At 40.2% G+C, this 16,231-nt stretch overlaps 1 protein-coding gene across 2 annotated transcripts in view; it reads right to left on the minus strand.

The window, feature by feature from the left end:
- agbl4 (AGBL carboxypeptidase 4) overlaps positions 1-16,231 on the minus strand; it is a 359,352-nt gene that overhangs the window by 216,111 nt on the left and 127,010 nt on the right. The window lies entirely within an intron of this gene.

Below are 16,231 nucleotides of genomic sequence, written 5' to 3' on the forward strand. Positions count from 1 at the left end.
GAAAGATTTGGTTGAAATTATGACTTCTGAGATGTTAAGATTAAAAATATGGTTTGATGTAAATAAATTATCTTCGAATCTGACAAAAACGAAATTCATGATATTTGGCAATCGTGTAAAGGAGGATGAAGTCATTATGTCCATTGATGGAGAATTGATTGATAGAGTTACTAAATCTCATTTTTTGGGTGTAATAGTAGATGAAAATTTGACGTGGAAATCACATATTGAGTATATTAGAAAGAAGATGGTTAAAAACATTTATATTTTGGGAAATGTAAGAGACTTATTAGACTATAGAACAATGCGCATTTTATATTTTTCATTGTTTTTCTCATATTTTAGTTACTGTATTGAAGTCTGGGGGAATACATATGAGAATACTATAAAACCTCTGAACTTATTACAGAAGAAAGTGATACGAATGATTCATAATGTTAAATATAGAGAACATACAAATAAATTATTTATAAAATCGAAATTATTAAAATTAGGAGATTTAGTGAAATTACGGACACTATTAATTATGTTTAAGGCTAAAAATAATATTTTGGCCTTTAAGTTACAAAGAGTATTTTTATTGCATCCACCGATCCAGCAAATCCAGCACGCATTCTCCTTGACTATTTTTTGACATGTGCAGAACAGAAGCAGTTGTAACATGTAACTTCTGAATTGTTCAGTCGTGATGTGCTTTTCACATTTGACTTCTTCAAGGTCAATAAATTGTACTGACTACATAGGGGAGGATATGTGGTGATTCTAAATATGGCATTACTTTCAACTACTGACCTTTTCAACAAAATCAAACTTTCATAAAATGTATTTTATCTTTAAAACTAACTTCTTAAAAATTTTGTTTGTTGGATGTTTAATACTTAATACTATTCCCTTAAAAGTAAGTACTGCTCAGAGATTGAGCTACCATGGTGAAGGTTTGCACTCTTGGAGCGCTTATTGTTTCTGTTTTGTTTTTTTTACTTAAAAAAGTCTTAAAGTCTGGTTTGGTGGGTAAGTGGTTGTGTGATGCATCTATAAATGGGCTAAGCGGACAGTTGAGATTACAACAGATGCAGAACACTGTTTATATATTCTATACTGTGAAAATATCCAGTAAAAAAAACCCTTTGAACAGAAAAGATTGCACTTATTTAGACCTGAGAGTAATTTTCTCCTCAAGTGTAAATTTAAGAGTCTAAACAAACTTGAATGCAGTTTTATCAGGTTTTGTTTAAGCACACTAAGTTTAAACACACTGGTGTTCCCTTCCTAAGAAGGAAAGGTGTTTGTGTTTCCATCTTCTTATCACATGTGCAAGCACAAAGATAATTCTTGTGGTTTTGGATGACAGATTCTGTTTCCTATTTCACTTTTTATTTTTTATTTTTACCCATGGGATTACAATATCCTGCTTAATGAAGAGAGTGATTTCTTGTTTTAATGTTGCACTGCTCTCCCTTAAAACTCTGCAAGGTTTTCTCTGCTCATGTTCAAAACTGCACGTCTGCCCTCAAACGCACGCTCCCTGCACAGATTTCCTGAGCTTCAACTTAACCGATGTTCCTTCTTGGATTCAAGATGCTTCTGTTTGTTCAAAAAATGTGTGATCTGAGAGCTCTGCTTTCAGATGCTGTGAGTAACATCAACTGGTTTGTTTCTCAGGTCACCAAACATTTACTGCATGTCATGTCATCTCTTTCTGCTATCCAAAAAATGTATAAAATAAAATAAAATAAAAAACCCAATTAAAAAACAAAATCAACTTAAAAAAATTGTGTGAAAATCCTATCAAATTACTGACAGATGTGAAATTACTCTTTTCCTGGTGCTTTAAAAGTACGTTTGCAGCACTTTTCAATGCATCGTTTCAGTACCGCCTTTAACAGGGTTCATCCACTAACACCTTTCATGACTTTAATATTGTAACAACTCCACAGGAGAGAGAACAAAAATGCAGGACACACCAGAGGCAGAGAGAGTAAAATCCAAATCCTTTAATCCAGGCCTAGTTCATACATGGAAGTGCAGTCGGTAGGAGCAAAGAATTGCAGCAAAATGGTCCAGAAAGAGGAAAAAGCCAAAAGATCATACATGAGACAGAAAAACTGAGGAACAAGTGTAACTACTATGAGATATACGAAATCAAGCTGGAACGCTTCATTACAAATTAGAAGTGTTGGACAGAAAACAACAATATACCCTAAATTCTAAGAATTTTGTGGACGCTGTATAATGTGAATAAAAACAGAACGCAGTCATCTGCAAATCTTATAAACCCATAGTTTATTCACGGTAGAGCACTGAAAACACATCTAATGTTTAAACTGAGCTTATTTTTGATTTGATGTCAACAAAACATGTCAAAAATGTTGGGATGGGGGTAACAAAAGACGTGGTACTAGTGGGCAGAGTGACAAATCTGCAAAACACAACTAAATTGTGCTGCAGCAGAGACTTTGAATATGCCATCATCTACAGTACAATAATATCATCTAAAGATTCCAGGCGTCTAAAGAAATCTCTGTTTGCAAGGATCAAGGCTGAAAATCAATACAGGATGCTTTTGATCTTCAGGTACTCAGGGAACACTACATTAAAAAACGTATGATTCTGGCAGGTAAAGCCACAGAAACACTTCCAGTAATCACTGTCCAATAGGGCAGGGCAATATGGCCAAAAATATTTATCACGATATATATTTGAAAATTTGCGATAACGATATAACTGACGATATAATTGGTGCGAGACAAAATGCCGTCATTAAGAAGCGGCACAACTAATGTGTCTATCTCAGATTAATTGACTGCGTGTTGTGCCCAGGGCTGGACTGGGACAAAAATCGGCCCGGGCATTTTGACTAGAGACCGGCCCACCAAGTATTATAGGAAAAGCCATAAAGCCTTTGAATGAAAACAAACGCTGTTGTGACAGTGATGTCTGTCCTGTTGGTATATGTATGATTTCCATCAGATAAAAACTTGGTTGTAAGATTCAGATGATTATTTATTAAAAGCAAGACATTTTAAATGAGAATAAGAAAGAAAAGTATTTCCTTGTGCCCCCCTTTCCCTGTTAATGCCCTACCTGGCCCCCCTGGCAAAACTTTGCTAGATCCGCCCCTGCACAGTTACCAGCTGTCAGCTGCTTAGAAAAGGATCCTGGTGTTATTTGTCTGTCAGAAACAGTTCATAACTTCCCTTCAACTCATTCATGTCACCTAAAAGGTAAACCTGTTTCTCCATCACCTGTTCAGCTCTGATGACTCAGTAAGGACATCTCCTGGTTTCATCTTCATGTTTCCCTCTCACCACATATCCAAACCGACATCATGACCAGCAGCTTTACAGCTGTGGCTCCAGCAAACATCAGCTGATACTAGAAATTAATATTAAATAAATTCTAACAACAGCTGATCAAGCTTAAACGTGCTGCTGTTGTTTAGTGCGACATCCGCTGGTTTCCTCTTTCTGGTGCAAAGTGGGCGATAAATAAACAAGAGAGAAAAGCCGATCGGCTGATCATTGATCAGTTTCATGATTAAAGTAGCAACAGGAGAGGGAGGGGAGAGGATGAGAGAAGAAGAGGCAGCTGTGCAGCATAAAGAAACAGAATAACTCCAGCTTTGTGTCTTTTTCCATTCTAGCTGAAGTACGGGACAAACTGTGTTCCTTTATCTGACCCAGATAGACTGCAGGTCATAACTTCTTACCTGAAGTTCAGTTCACCTGACACCTGACGCCTCGGGTCTCTCCTCCTCCTGCCTCCCCTTTCCCTCATCCACCTTCTGGCCTCTGTGGAAGCTCCACCATAGCCACCACCAAACAACTGAGTTATATTTACACACCGGCCAGCATCTGGCCAAAAAAACAAAAACAACAACAACAAAAAAACCCAATCGGTCCATAAAAACAAAAAATCACCATAGCTGGATAACCAGTCCAGCTATGGTCGTGCCATCAGTTAACCCTTCGTGTGCCAGCTGTGGAACGCGTGCCCAGAGTTGCCGACCCCTGTACCAGAGAAACACCCATTTCATCAGCAAACACAAACAACACAGCACATTAAGTATGTGCAAGTAGCATGATACCTGAGTGTGGATGTGAACTTTTGAGCGAAGCCTGAGCACATCTGAGCATTGCTGAGTTTCCTTTTTTGCACGTTTGTCAGACTTACATGTTTCAAATCGTTGAACAAATTTGAATATTAGGCAAAGATAACCAGAGTAAATACAAAGTGCAGTTTCTAAATGATGATTAAATTATTTTGTTGATATAGTATCATCAAGGTGCTTAATATTGTAAGGTAAAGACTACAAAAATGCAGAGCACTGTATGTGTGGCAGAGGTGTGGTCCCTGGCTCAGCTGCATGAGGGGTGGTGCAGTGAGCTCAACGGGCGGTGCCATGGAGGTTGGAGGAACAGGTGAAGGTGATTCATCTAACAAGGTCTTTCCCTTTTTATAGCGAGGTCGGAGACCAGAAGAGGAGGTGTGTGTGAGGACAGCTGGAGAGCTGACCACGCTGGGACATTGGTCACAAATAAAGCCATAAACAACTGTGTGGGGTCCGAGTCATTCACAGTATGCTCTAGGTAAGACTGATGGGCAGTGTTGGGAAGGTTACTTTTAAAATGTATTCCATTACAGAATACAGAATACATGCCCCAAAATGTTTTCTGTAACGTATTCCGTTACGTTACTCAATGAGAGTAACGTATTCTGAATACTCTGGATTACTTAATATATTATCATGCTGTTTACAACTACATGAATGTACTATTGCTGTGATTTATTACTGTTACTGGAGGTCCGCGGCTCCGAACCGTAGTAAAGGGACCTCTGGCTAATACGGTGGGTTCTGTGTCGGCTCGTAGCCGAAAACTAGCTTTACTTTGTTGTCTGGGTCAACTTTGCTAGCGAGAGACAGAGAGAGGCGTTGAAAGGCTGCTCCAACGGAACTTATTGTTTCGGAGGAAAACAGGAACACGGTGTACAGTCGAGTCTTAATAGCTTACTTACAACTGGGCTCGTCAGGCTCTCTTCTTGGCTGCAGTGGTTATTATTATATTTACATGCTTCCAGCTCCTGTTTTTGCTCGATGACAGCTCGTACTTTTCCTTTTTCTCCCTCCCTCGCTCACAGACACATAACGTGTATGGCAGTCCATTCTCCCTGCAGCACGGACTACACTGCCTATGATGCTACATTCTTTAGAGCTATACCGGTAGCATTCTGCCTATTAGCTTAGCACAACAACAACAAAAAAGCCTCTCTCACCCAGGAAACACAGAAAGAGAGAGAGCGCCACCCTGCAACCGTAACGCTGCCACCTGGAACAACAGAACGTAGCTGTCAAACAAAACCCAAACAGTCCTGACCTGCGACAATATGAAACAGGAAAGTACCGCCGTGTAATCCATTTATTTCAACAAAGTAACTGTATTCTAAATACCACCTTTTTAAACGGTAACTGTAACGGAATACAGTTACTCATATTTTGTATTTTAAATACGTAACGGCGGTACATGTATTCCGTTACTCCCCAACACTGCTGATGGGTGCCCTTTAAATAAGGTATATAAATTAATAACAAGGAAAACCTGGAGCCATTGCAGAGAAACGTGAGTGATATGATATGACCATATAGGAATTTCTCTGTTTACTAAGTCATGTCAGTGGACAGATATCCACCAATCCTACACTTAGATCTGATCTCCATCCAAATCTGGCTCAAGGGGTTAGACTGGTCAACTGATTGTTGAACAATGCGTGTCTATGGTGCCAATCAATTCAATTAAATTCCATGTTGATCAGTGTTGAACATGCCACGTGTCAGCAACAGTGCATCAGGAGAGCTAACATAGTTAAAAGCAAGAGGTCAGCAGTTGTGAGGTATTTCACGCTGGCTACACAAACAACTTCTCTCTCTTATGTTTGCGATAATGTTTACATGGCTGAAGAAGCTGAAATGACGATGCTTTCGTTCTCTCCTACTCACTCATGCTTACTTTCAATAAGTTTAGTGTAACACTTGTGGTGTACACATAACACACTATCATTTTCAATATATTGTCCACTTCACCTTTCCACTGCACACACAATGCGCATACTGAAATATTTTTTTATTTTATTTCTCCTTGTCCATTTGTTATCTATGATTTTATTAATAAACACCAGTTCATTTTGTATTTTTTTTTGTTAGATCGCATTAGGAAAAGATGTGGAAAAAATGAAAGAGATTAATTCCTGTTCTTTTTTCCTTTGAGTAAAAAAACACGGGTTAATAAATTAACACTGCTAATCGATCAGTACTGAGTTTTGATGGATAGACAAAGCCAAGATATTGTGATCAATGTAGATAGAGATCCTTTATTAATCCTTTGCAGGAAATTACATTTCAATGGCAGCTTCCACACAGACACAACATCACACTACAAAACAATATTAATTTCTAATAAAGTTAAGAATGAATAAATAAAGGAGCTAGTAACTAACACGTGCAAATATGCAAAATAAAAATTAAAAAACTGAAGGAGTCAGATTGGTGCATCTGTAACCATCCCCGTTTGGTTTATATAGGTCACAGCAAAAAGAAGAGTGCTACTGCTATCCTGCATGTGTCTCAATTAGCGCTGCATATTTAAACGTTGCAAACTACCGAAAAAAGCAGTGAATTCTGTGTGTTTATGAGTAGATGAGTGTAACAGTAACTATAATTCAGATTCTGTCTCTCCCTTTCACACTCTCTGTCTGACACACACACACACACACACACACACACACACACAGAGAGAGAATTTCATAGAATTAGAATCAAACAAAGTGCTGCGGGGCCAATTCTCCCAATCGTTAAAACTTACTCACAACCAAGACTAATTTAGAAGTCACCACGTGTGTTGAGTATTGGTGATCGCGCAACCGTCTGCACATGTGTGCTACCCTGGAAGATTTAATTAGGCTGGGAGCAGTTAGAAGAGATTAACATCCATCCTGTCTGAGCTGTCATGTCCACAGAGCGTGTTAAAACCCTGCACCGTCCTCATCACTGATGAATGGCAAGCTGGAACAGGTGTCTCTGCGGTGTCTCTCTGACACACACACACACAAACATCGAGACACCCTATAGATATGACAGCAGACATCCTTAAGCGTGGGATGCGAGAATCAGACTAATAAGATTTCTGCAAACGACCGTTCTAAATGAAATGTTGTCATGAGAAGAAATATTTACAAACCTGGCATGAAGGCATTTTTGTCTGGATTATACCAGTTGAACCTCATTTTGGCTAACAGAATCATGCGACATGCAAAACTTAAATGAACCTTAATGGTGCAATAAGTAAGATTTTCACTCTCTCACAGCAGCAAATAACTATAATGTATCTGCAGGGACTTAATGAGGTAGTTAATCAAAACCAATGACTCAAGAAATGCTTCCCTGCTAAGCCAAAAAGTAAAAAAAAAATAGAATCTTGAATTTAGCACTTCTTCTGAAACTGATTCATCTGAGCACAGTGTCGCAGGTGTTTGAGTGTGAGCTGTGCATCAGTGTTAAAGAAAGAACAGACATCTCATTCAACTGGCTTTAAATACATGTCTAAAAAGCTGATTTCTAGCAACCTCATTGTTAACCTTTAAATGGAGACCACTAGCAGTCGGTCGGCCACAGGACTTGGCACTAAAATAGCCCCGTTGGAGCCGCTTTGGGATAGGATTGCATTTAGGACCAAATGCTGTTTTTTGATCTCCATTGATCCAGCGTGTGGCCAGATAGCATTCCTTCCTGGAAGGAGTTTGGATGAATTATTAAAGAAACCGTTCTAAATGTGTAGATCGAGACCTCTGCAGACAGCGTGAGCACTTTGTCCTCTGGGCGGTGTTGGTTGAGGAGAAACATAATAATGGAGCAAAAATGTGAAAATCGCTACAGAACAGACTTTTAAAAGCACTCTAATTAAACACCTGTAGGTTTATTAACTTAAATTATTGATCCATTGCATTGATCAAAATGTATTAATACGACGAGTTGGATTTTATTTCATTTTAAAGAAAACAGAATGAGTGCTTGGAAGAAAAGAAGGGCTTTTTACTGATGTATACTAACATAATGGTTTAAATAAACCTGTGATATCTTAACAGGTGCATGACTAAGCGTCCCCACTGAAATGTTTTTGCAGCTCTATAGAAACCAGGTGAGAATACCTGTTAGACTGATTTTTCTTTGTTTTGTTTTATGCGCAAAGAAATAAAGATATAAGTGAAGATTTTAATGTGCAGAGTGTCTATGTTGTTACTGCAGGAGGCTTTCAGCTTAGGGAGACGGTGCTATTATAATTTTGGCAGGAATCCATTGTGCTGATGGGTCTATGTGCAAGAAACTGAAAACTGAAACTGCTCCAAGGAATCTCACACTGGAGCAAATTGAGATGTTTTACTTTGAATCGCAGAAACATTGTTACTCCCACAGTACTGCACACGAAATTCTGTCTACTGGTCTAAACAAAGCAAACAGCAATTCGGCTAAGACAACATCAGACATTAGGCGAAGTTTACCTGCAACCCTCGCCAAACTGTGGTTCAGTGAATCGCCTTGGCTGCATTGTGATTTCGTCACAGCGTAACACGAGCGAGCAGATCTGTGAGGCCTGTCCGTAGCCATCAGAGATAGGCAGGCTGATAGCTGCTGGCAGCTCTGCCTGTTCCCCTCTTGTTGTCTTTGATCAGTCTGATCAGTGACGCACAGCACGCCAGCTACTCACAGTGGTGGGACTAACTGACATCGCTAGGAGGACAATACACACACCTGGAGTTCCACCCAGCCAATCATAAATCCAAATACCGTATAGTGCAGATAATTATGGTTAAAACAGATTCCATTTGATACAAAAAAAGAACATTTTTAAAATAATATCAGACGAACTGAATGAGTCTAAATTGATCAGTTACAATTAAAAAGATCACCAATGGCAAGAATGTGAACATTTCTACTGAACGGAGGTATAAAACAACTCTAATATAAACTATAGATGCATTCCACTGATCCTAATGCGTTAATGTGAAGAGTTGGATTTATTTCATTATAAAAATACATTTTTATAGCACATTTCATATTTGTGTAAAGAAATTTGCTGCACATGCCGCTGGAAGTAGAAACCAAGCAGTGAAATGATGACTAATAACGGCTGACAGTAGCTCATCATAACAACAATGTTAAAGAAAATGTTTGCAGACACCTGATGTAGTGATTTGTGTTGAACAAGAAAAACCACTGGAACTGACAGTATGATTAGTATGAACTGATTAGTATGATAATCTGGAACTGTGTTATTTATTTACTTATTAACTAAATCAACTATAAGAACTGAAAACATGTAAACATTTCCCAAAGAGTAAGAGCATCTTTAATATAAATGAAAAGATGTAAGTGCAAATGAGGAATGTCGTCTGGGCCATTCTGAATACTGCAGAACTTTTTACTCTTGTATCAGTGTCAATTAAGGCAGTACTGGTGCATGTCACAGTTGCTCTGCTTTACTGTGAGAACATTATGCAAGTTACCCGAATATTCAGTGTGTTTCAGTAACCGATGTCACTTCCTGGCAGGTGCCATTTAAAACTGATACGATATGGACAGATAACGAAATTTAGCACCTGTCACTTGGGTTAACACCTCTGGAAAGAAGCTGTGCTAGCCGTAGCTCTATGAAAGTTTTCAGTTTTACACGCTCTGCCATCACTTCTATAATAGTACATGACAATACAATTTAACAGATTATAGTGGCTCCACTGTGTAGATTGTGTGAAAAAACAACAATTACACATTCGTCTAACACGTGAAATGTCAGATTTTCAAGACTGGGAGGAGACACAAATCCCTCTGAGGTTATGTCAGGAAGGGCATTTGTGGTAAATATATCGATAAAAATTCAAATCTAGTAAATCAGATATGCCGAGCCATCCACTGCGGTGAGCCTTTGTGAATGGAGATGCACAAAATAAGCTTTCTACAATTTGATACAACATGATAACACACTTTCCTAAGTAGTTGCTAACACTGCAAAGACTATATGGCTATAAATAGGCACAATGAGGCAACGAACAGGCTGTAAACAAACCCAAATTGTTTAGAGGAAAAGCACAGGCTACAGACAGCCTACCAGATTATATACTTGCAGTTTCCTGTCTAATTAAAATAGGTTTCTAGTCCAAATAAAGTAGCTTAGATAATGTAAGAACACTTTCATTCTCATTGACTGACTGTCCATATTTGTTGGACCCAGTTATACATTTTTAATTAGCTACTTTCTCATCTGCCTCTACTTCAGTGAGCACATTGTTACCATAACCAAAAGAGTGTGTGGTTAAAGCACTGAAAATAAATCCCAAAGTTTTAATAAACTGTAGTTTTCATTTCAGCCTAACATGGTCCACAAACTAGCAAGGCCACTCAGCTGAATGTATATGAGTCACAGGTAACAACTGTAAAAGAAAAAGGCAGTTGAATCTATCTAAAATGTTGCTGCTTTCTTATTCCAGCACTTACAGAAGAACAGGAAGACCTTTTCATTGCTTTTGGGGTGATTCCCCGGGGTGACATTGTGTCGGAGGCCTGCTCGAGCAGGGCAGCTCAGCTGTGGCTAAGCTGCTGCAAAGCCTGGTTACAGTGAGGAAGGTTGGAAGGCAGGTGGGGATAACAGTATGACAGAGGGGAACACTAAGGGACAGTTTGAGCGCCTGTGGGAGAGGACGGAGGTCACAGGCAGGACGTGTTTGTGCGTGCGCGTGTGTTTGTTTGAGTGCGCGCACATTTACATGTTAGGAACGAGACAGACAGGCATGACTCCTTCGGGAGCACATGCATGACCTTCAGTAAGTCTGCTATACATAACTTGACACATTGTTCAGAAAGTCGTGTGACGACAATGTCACCCAGTGCAACTAAATGTCAGCAATGTCACTTACACAGGCAGTAGTGAGACACACACATACACACACTTTGCTATTCCTGATCCTTCTTACCTTCCCGTCTTTTCTTCTTTACCACAGTGTAATGTCGTTGCTGACAGTTTCAGTCCCCAATGACCAATGTCAACCCAAGGTGCTGACACAAGGATGAGGAGGAAGATGGGACTCTTTAAACCCAATACAGGTACACAAACACAAAGACGCAGAGAAAGAGGCTGTGCCCTGCCACCTTCTGCTTCTCAGCCAACCTTCACATGCAAACCGGCAAAACAACACAGTAATATTCCTAAAGTCGTTTTGGTGTGTTTGTACTCAGTCTGAGATGCCCTGTGGAAAAGTGAGCTAATATGCGGGGGAAGTTGTGAGATACCTAGCTATTGATCCTGGGGGCCACGAGTCCCAGCAGCAGCCTTTTAAATGTCAGCTTTTAATTTCCTTCTCCCTCCTTCACTGAAAAAGATTTATTCAAAGCAGTGCTGTTCCAGGAGATATCAGATAGCATGGTGACAGTCTTTTAAAGAGCTTTTGTTTGGTTTAGGCATTCATGGCTTTTTGTATCAGACTCTTTTATTCAGCCAGAGGAGGAGGAAGTTTCTGCATTGGGCAAAGAGTTGAAAGGCAATCTCCCCCTTCCATTGTAAAGCGATGTACAACTGGAACTTCTTTAATTAGGGCTTCTATCGTACTGAGTGACAGCAACAGCCAATACCCTCCAGACACTGATGGAGGTCACACACACACACACAGACACAAGCACGCAGCCACATATGGCACATACATACACGCAGATTAACAAACAGCAGAACTGAAAAACGGTAGCTCTTTGTGTTATGAATGCATATTTTGCAGCCCGCACAAACAACGAGAAACAGATAAACACGTTTTATTGCTCTTATTTAGCTACCAAACGGAACCGCGCACAAGCTTAAGAGGACTATAGGTAGTCAACTAAAGGATGGCACATCCATGTTGTGCTTTTATAATAATAGTGTGTGCGTGCGTGCACACACGAGTGCTCATTTTGAAGTCGATATGTCTAGAACGCGTCATGGTCAGATAGCCAGAGATTGTCAGATATGTGGAGACTTTATGTCTGTTTAATTGACAGGCTGTTTGGCCTCTCTCTTATAATAAGGCTCCATCCAGTTCGCCTATTATCACCATCCTGCCGATGCCTAGCATCACAGTCATGAACACACCAAGTATGAAAGTATCCTTTATTTCCATTTGACACAACTCTGTACGTGTCTTCTAAAGACGAAATTGTTAGCCTGATATCAGAGAAAACTGTCAGCTCGTAAAAACAGTTCATCCTTTCACCCCATTCACAACCGGATGTTTAAAATATACATGTTGCGGCGTGCAGCTTCAACAACATGATATTGTGTGTTAATCCTGCCCATGGTGCTGATAGGCTAATAGTTAGCAAATCTGTGAACTTTCTTTTAAGTCAAGCAAGTTCTCTGACTCTCCAGAGCCCGATATTATCTGAAAATCTGAACATTTAAAAAGTAAAGAAGAAACGTGAAGGGAGAAATGTAATTAAATCATCTAATGAGTGTTGACTTTGCCATAGGATAACTTTCCTGTTGGCAACACGTGTTTGGAACAACCCTTCTGATCCAAGGAGATTAGGGCAGAGCACAAATGGGTTAATAAATGTGATGTGACCCTGAGTGGTAAAAAAGACGAGTGGATGATGTACTGTGTGCTGTGTAATGATGCTAGATGACTCAGTCAACTCTGGAAAATTGTGGTTTCATTTCAACGTTTAATGAACTGTGTAAATTCAAACAGCGCAAAAGTTGTATATGAGCATGACCTGGAATATTTCTGTTATTTTCTTTGTTCCATCATATCTTCCTTGAGTCAGGAAGGGCGTCCGAAATAAAACCCGTCAAACACGCAATGCTAATCACTGTGGCCACTCCTCGCGACAACAAAGCAGTACTTTCTTCTTTTACTTTGTTCCAGCAGATATATCTTACTTTAAGAGCAAATAAAATAAAATCAAATGTCATCACCCCTTTTTCATATTCATTGTAAAACCATTTATCATCTGCAAAATGATGCAGGATTTTGTCTGTTTCACAACACCTTATATGAAAGAAGTTACTCATGAATATTGGTGTAATTTTTTCAGTACGCACGCGATCATGAAACAGATCTAAACTAACATTAACAAAGGCTCCATTGCCATGGATAAACCCTGCCTTAGAAAGATAACAGTAGCTTCCAAAGCAACAATAGAAAGTAAATAATCTAACTTTTTACTAATTCCATACCACGATATTAAAAAGGCGACTTGCAGAAAACAAGTTACCACATTTTTTCCCAGATAGAGCCTCATGTTCTTGCTCTACTGCTGCGACGAGGACAGAGCTAGTTCCAGACTGTCCACCTCCACTCCCTCAGTAGCATCACTGCCGCTGCCATAGGCACTCAGTGAGGGATGAACACAGGAGCTGTAAAAGCCAACTGCTGCACTTCTCCCCTTTTCTCCTTCCGTTCCCTCAAGACATTTATCTTCTCACCTTCTTTTTCCACTTCGCCTTCTGCTTTAAACATGGAAGAGTTAATTTGCTCATTCTGCAAGCAGCATCTCATTCTATTTATCTTTCTTCTTGTGTTTCCCCCCTCTCTCTCTCAGGCAGGGCTGTGCTGTCAGGCCCTTCCAGAGCAGCGGGGTTGTCAGGAGTGATGGATGACTATCAACCTTCTGCTGTCTTCCACTACGCTCCTGGGAGATTTACAGGCTCGCTGACTACCAGGCATGAAAACCAATCTCTCTTTCTCATTCTTCCCTCCCTTCCTCCATCCACGCCTGCCTCGCTCCTTCCGTCTCACACCCTCCGTTTCAACATCTCGTCCGTTACAAAAAAAACAAAAAACAAAATCTTTCGTAATGGAGAGATGTGCGCTAAACAACATCGAAATTTGTGTGCGGACACAGGCAGGCGATTGCTTCTCTTGAGGGTTATTGTGGATGTGTCAGAGGGGAATAGCATGTTCAGAATGATACGCTCGGTCTTTGACAGCCTATCTTGCCCATCTTCATCTTCATCTTCCCCCATTGCTTCCAGCTCCTTCACAAACTTACAGCACATGCATCCATCCACATTCTTCTTGCTGTTAGTAATTATAGCATCGGAGAAAGGTGCCAGGCTAATTGCTGTCTCAAAATAGTAATTGCTTTATTATCGCAACCATTTTTGGTAATGATCGTTCAAAGGCATTATGTTAATGCAATTAAATGGTTTCATTATTATTCTTGCTAGCACTAATTGACAGTACTTTCGAGGCTGGATCCCTAAATAAAGTTGTATTGAAAAACTCCTGCAATGAGCAGAGAGTGGAAGAATAAAGTCACAGATGGAGTAAACTTTTGTAAACCATTTCGCTACCTGCTCAGAAAGCTACAGGTTGGGTTGTGATGAATGTACTCAAACAACAAAACTGACCTGCTGCAAGTAACGAGTACTGCAATCGCTACAATAATATATCAGGAAAGTACCTCAAATCTCACGAGAGCAAGCCGAACTCAGATATTTATTCGACCAAAAACTGAAATCAACTAAGACATCATTCCTCCAAAATTATGTCTGTCTACGAAACTGAAAACCATTTCCTGTAACCACTACCTTTCAAAAGCTGTCTAGGGAGGAAACCCATATTTGCATTCATTTGCAAATTCTGCAAAGGAACCATGCTGGCTAGAGGAATAAATATGAGCTTTAATATGCACACGGTGCTGATACCACTCTTTAAAAAAAAAAAAGAAAAAAGTAATGAACGTAAATGACATGTAAATGTTATTTAGATTGCTATCTAATAGCATGCAAAGCTGCACCGAGTCTTACCTTATCAAATATTTGAATTAAAATAAATTGGCCCCACCTCAAGCTTGGCCTGTTTATAGCAGTCGTACCTCTGAGGGTGTCTGTTTGTATGCATGTGAGTGTGCATGCCTCAGTGGGCTCTGTACTCCATGATGATCTCCGGTCCTATCTGTCAACGCACTACATAGCTGATAGTGTAAGAAGTAAACACACATACGATGCTTTTATTGACATTTGGCGGGCTCATTAAAATTGGATCACATCTCGAGGGGACAGCCTGAGAAGAGTTCCTGTTCCCTGTGCATAGAGTATGACGCTTAGCTTTTGTTTTATATTGCATAGTGGCGTTCTTAGCTTTTTACCTGTCGGGTCTTTATTTGTGCTGATTGAAAGGCTGAACTGGCATCTGATAGAGAAATCCATGAATCCATGTACTGCATTTGGATTTACTTTTATTATAAACGTGAAAAAGACCGTGACACGAATAGATGGGCTACCCTAGAATAAAGCAGGGATAGCGCAGCTGATCTATCCTCTGAAAACAAGCTATAGCCCTGAGTGTGCAAGGTTATAATAGGTCAAAAACTCGATTTCGCCACCAGCACTGTTTCACGCCTGCACTGCTGTAATATCAGGCATCAGAGTAAATATGTTTTTTTTTGTTTTCTTCCACAATCTGCATTAATTAGAAAAGCACCCCCCTTGGTCAGGCACCACACTACTGCCAGGAGCCACGGGGCGAAAAATGAGTCATTTTGAAATGAATAATGGATTTGTGTCTGCAGGGAGAGCAGAGGATTCACAGAAGTGTGAGTGTTTGACTGCGTGTGTGTCAACTAGTGTGAGTGTGTGCGAGCCCCTCGTTGGGTCTATAAATACATCCTCGCTGGCTATTTCGCTCAGCCACCCCAAATTCCTCCTTACTTTTCCTTAGTCATTTCACGACGACGTGAATATGCAGATGAGAGAACGGGACGGCGCGCAGGCAGGAGTGTAGCAATAAAATCATAAATAAACAGGAGCTTTGGGGGTTTTCCTGCCACACTAACTGCTGCCTTTTGACCTCGGGCGGTCTGCGGAGGGCAGGGATGATAGATCTGCCCTTCGCTGTCCTACAGCTGTTCACACATCAACAGCAGAAGTTCCAATTAAAACACTGAAGGGGCGGCATCTTTATCGCTACTGACACTCCAGAGGCCCATGTGTCACTTCAGGCCTGGATGAGCTGATGAAGGAGACTTGGTGAAGAGACAGGAGGTAGGGAGGTTAATGAGAGTCCAGTCCTACTGGCAGCCCGTATTCTCAGTCTCATCTTTCTGCACTGCTGCCAAAGGCCTTCACTCTGACACGCTCTGATATAACACATTTAGACTAATTTGAAAGCTTGTTGAAAACAGCGAACAAAACAGAGGTCAAAGGCTGCAAACGAG

The sequence above is a fragment of the Neolamprologus brichardi genome, chromosome 23 (assembly GCF_056152115.1).
Source record: "Neolamprologus brichardi isolate AB-2024 chromosome 23, ASM5615211v1, whole genome shotgun sequence".
Taxonomy (NCBI): domain Eukaryota; kingdom Metazoa; phylum Chordata; class Actinopteri; order Cichliformes; family Cichlidae; genus Neolamprologus; species Neolamprologus brichardi.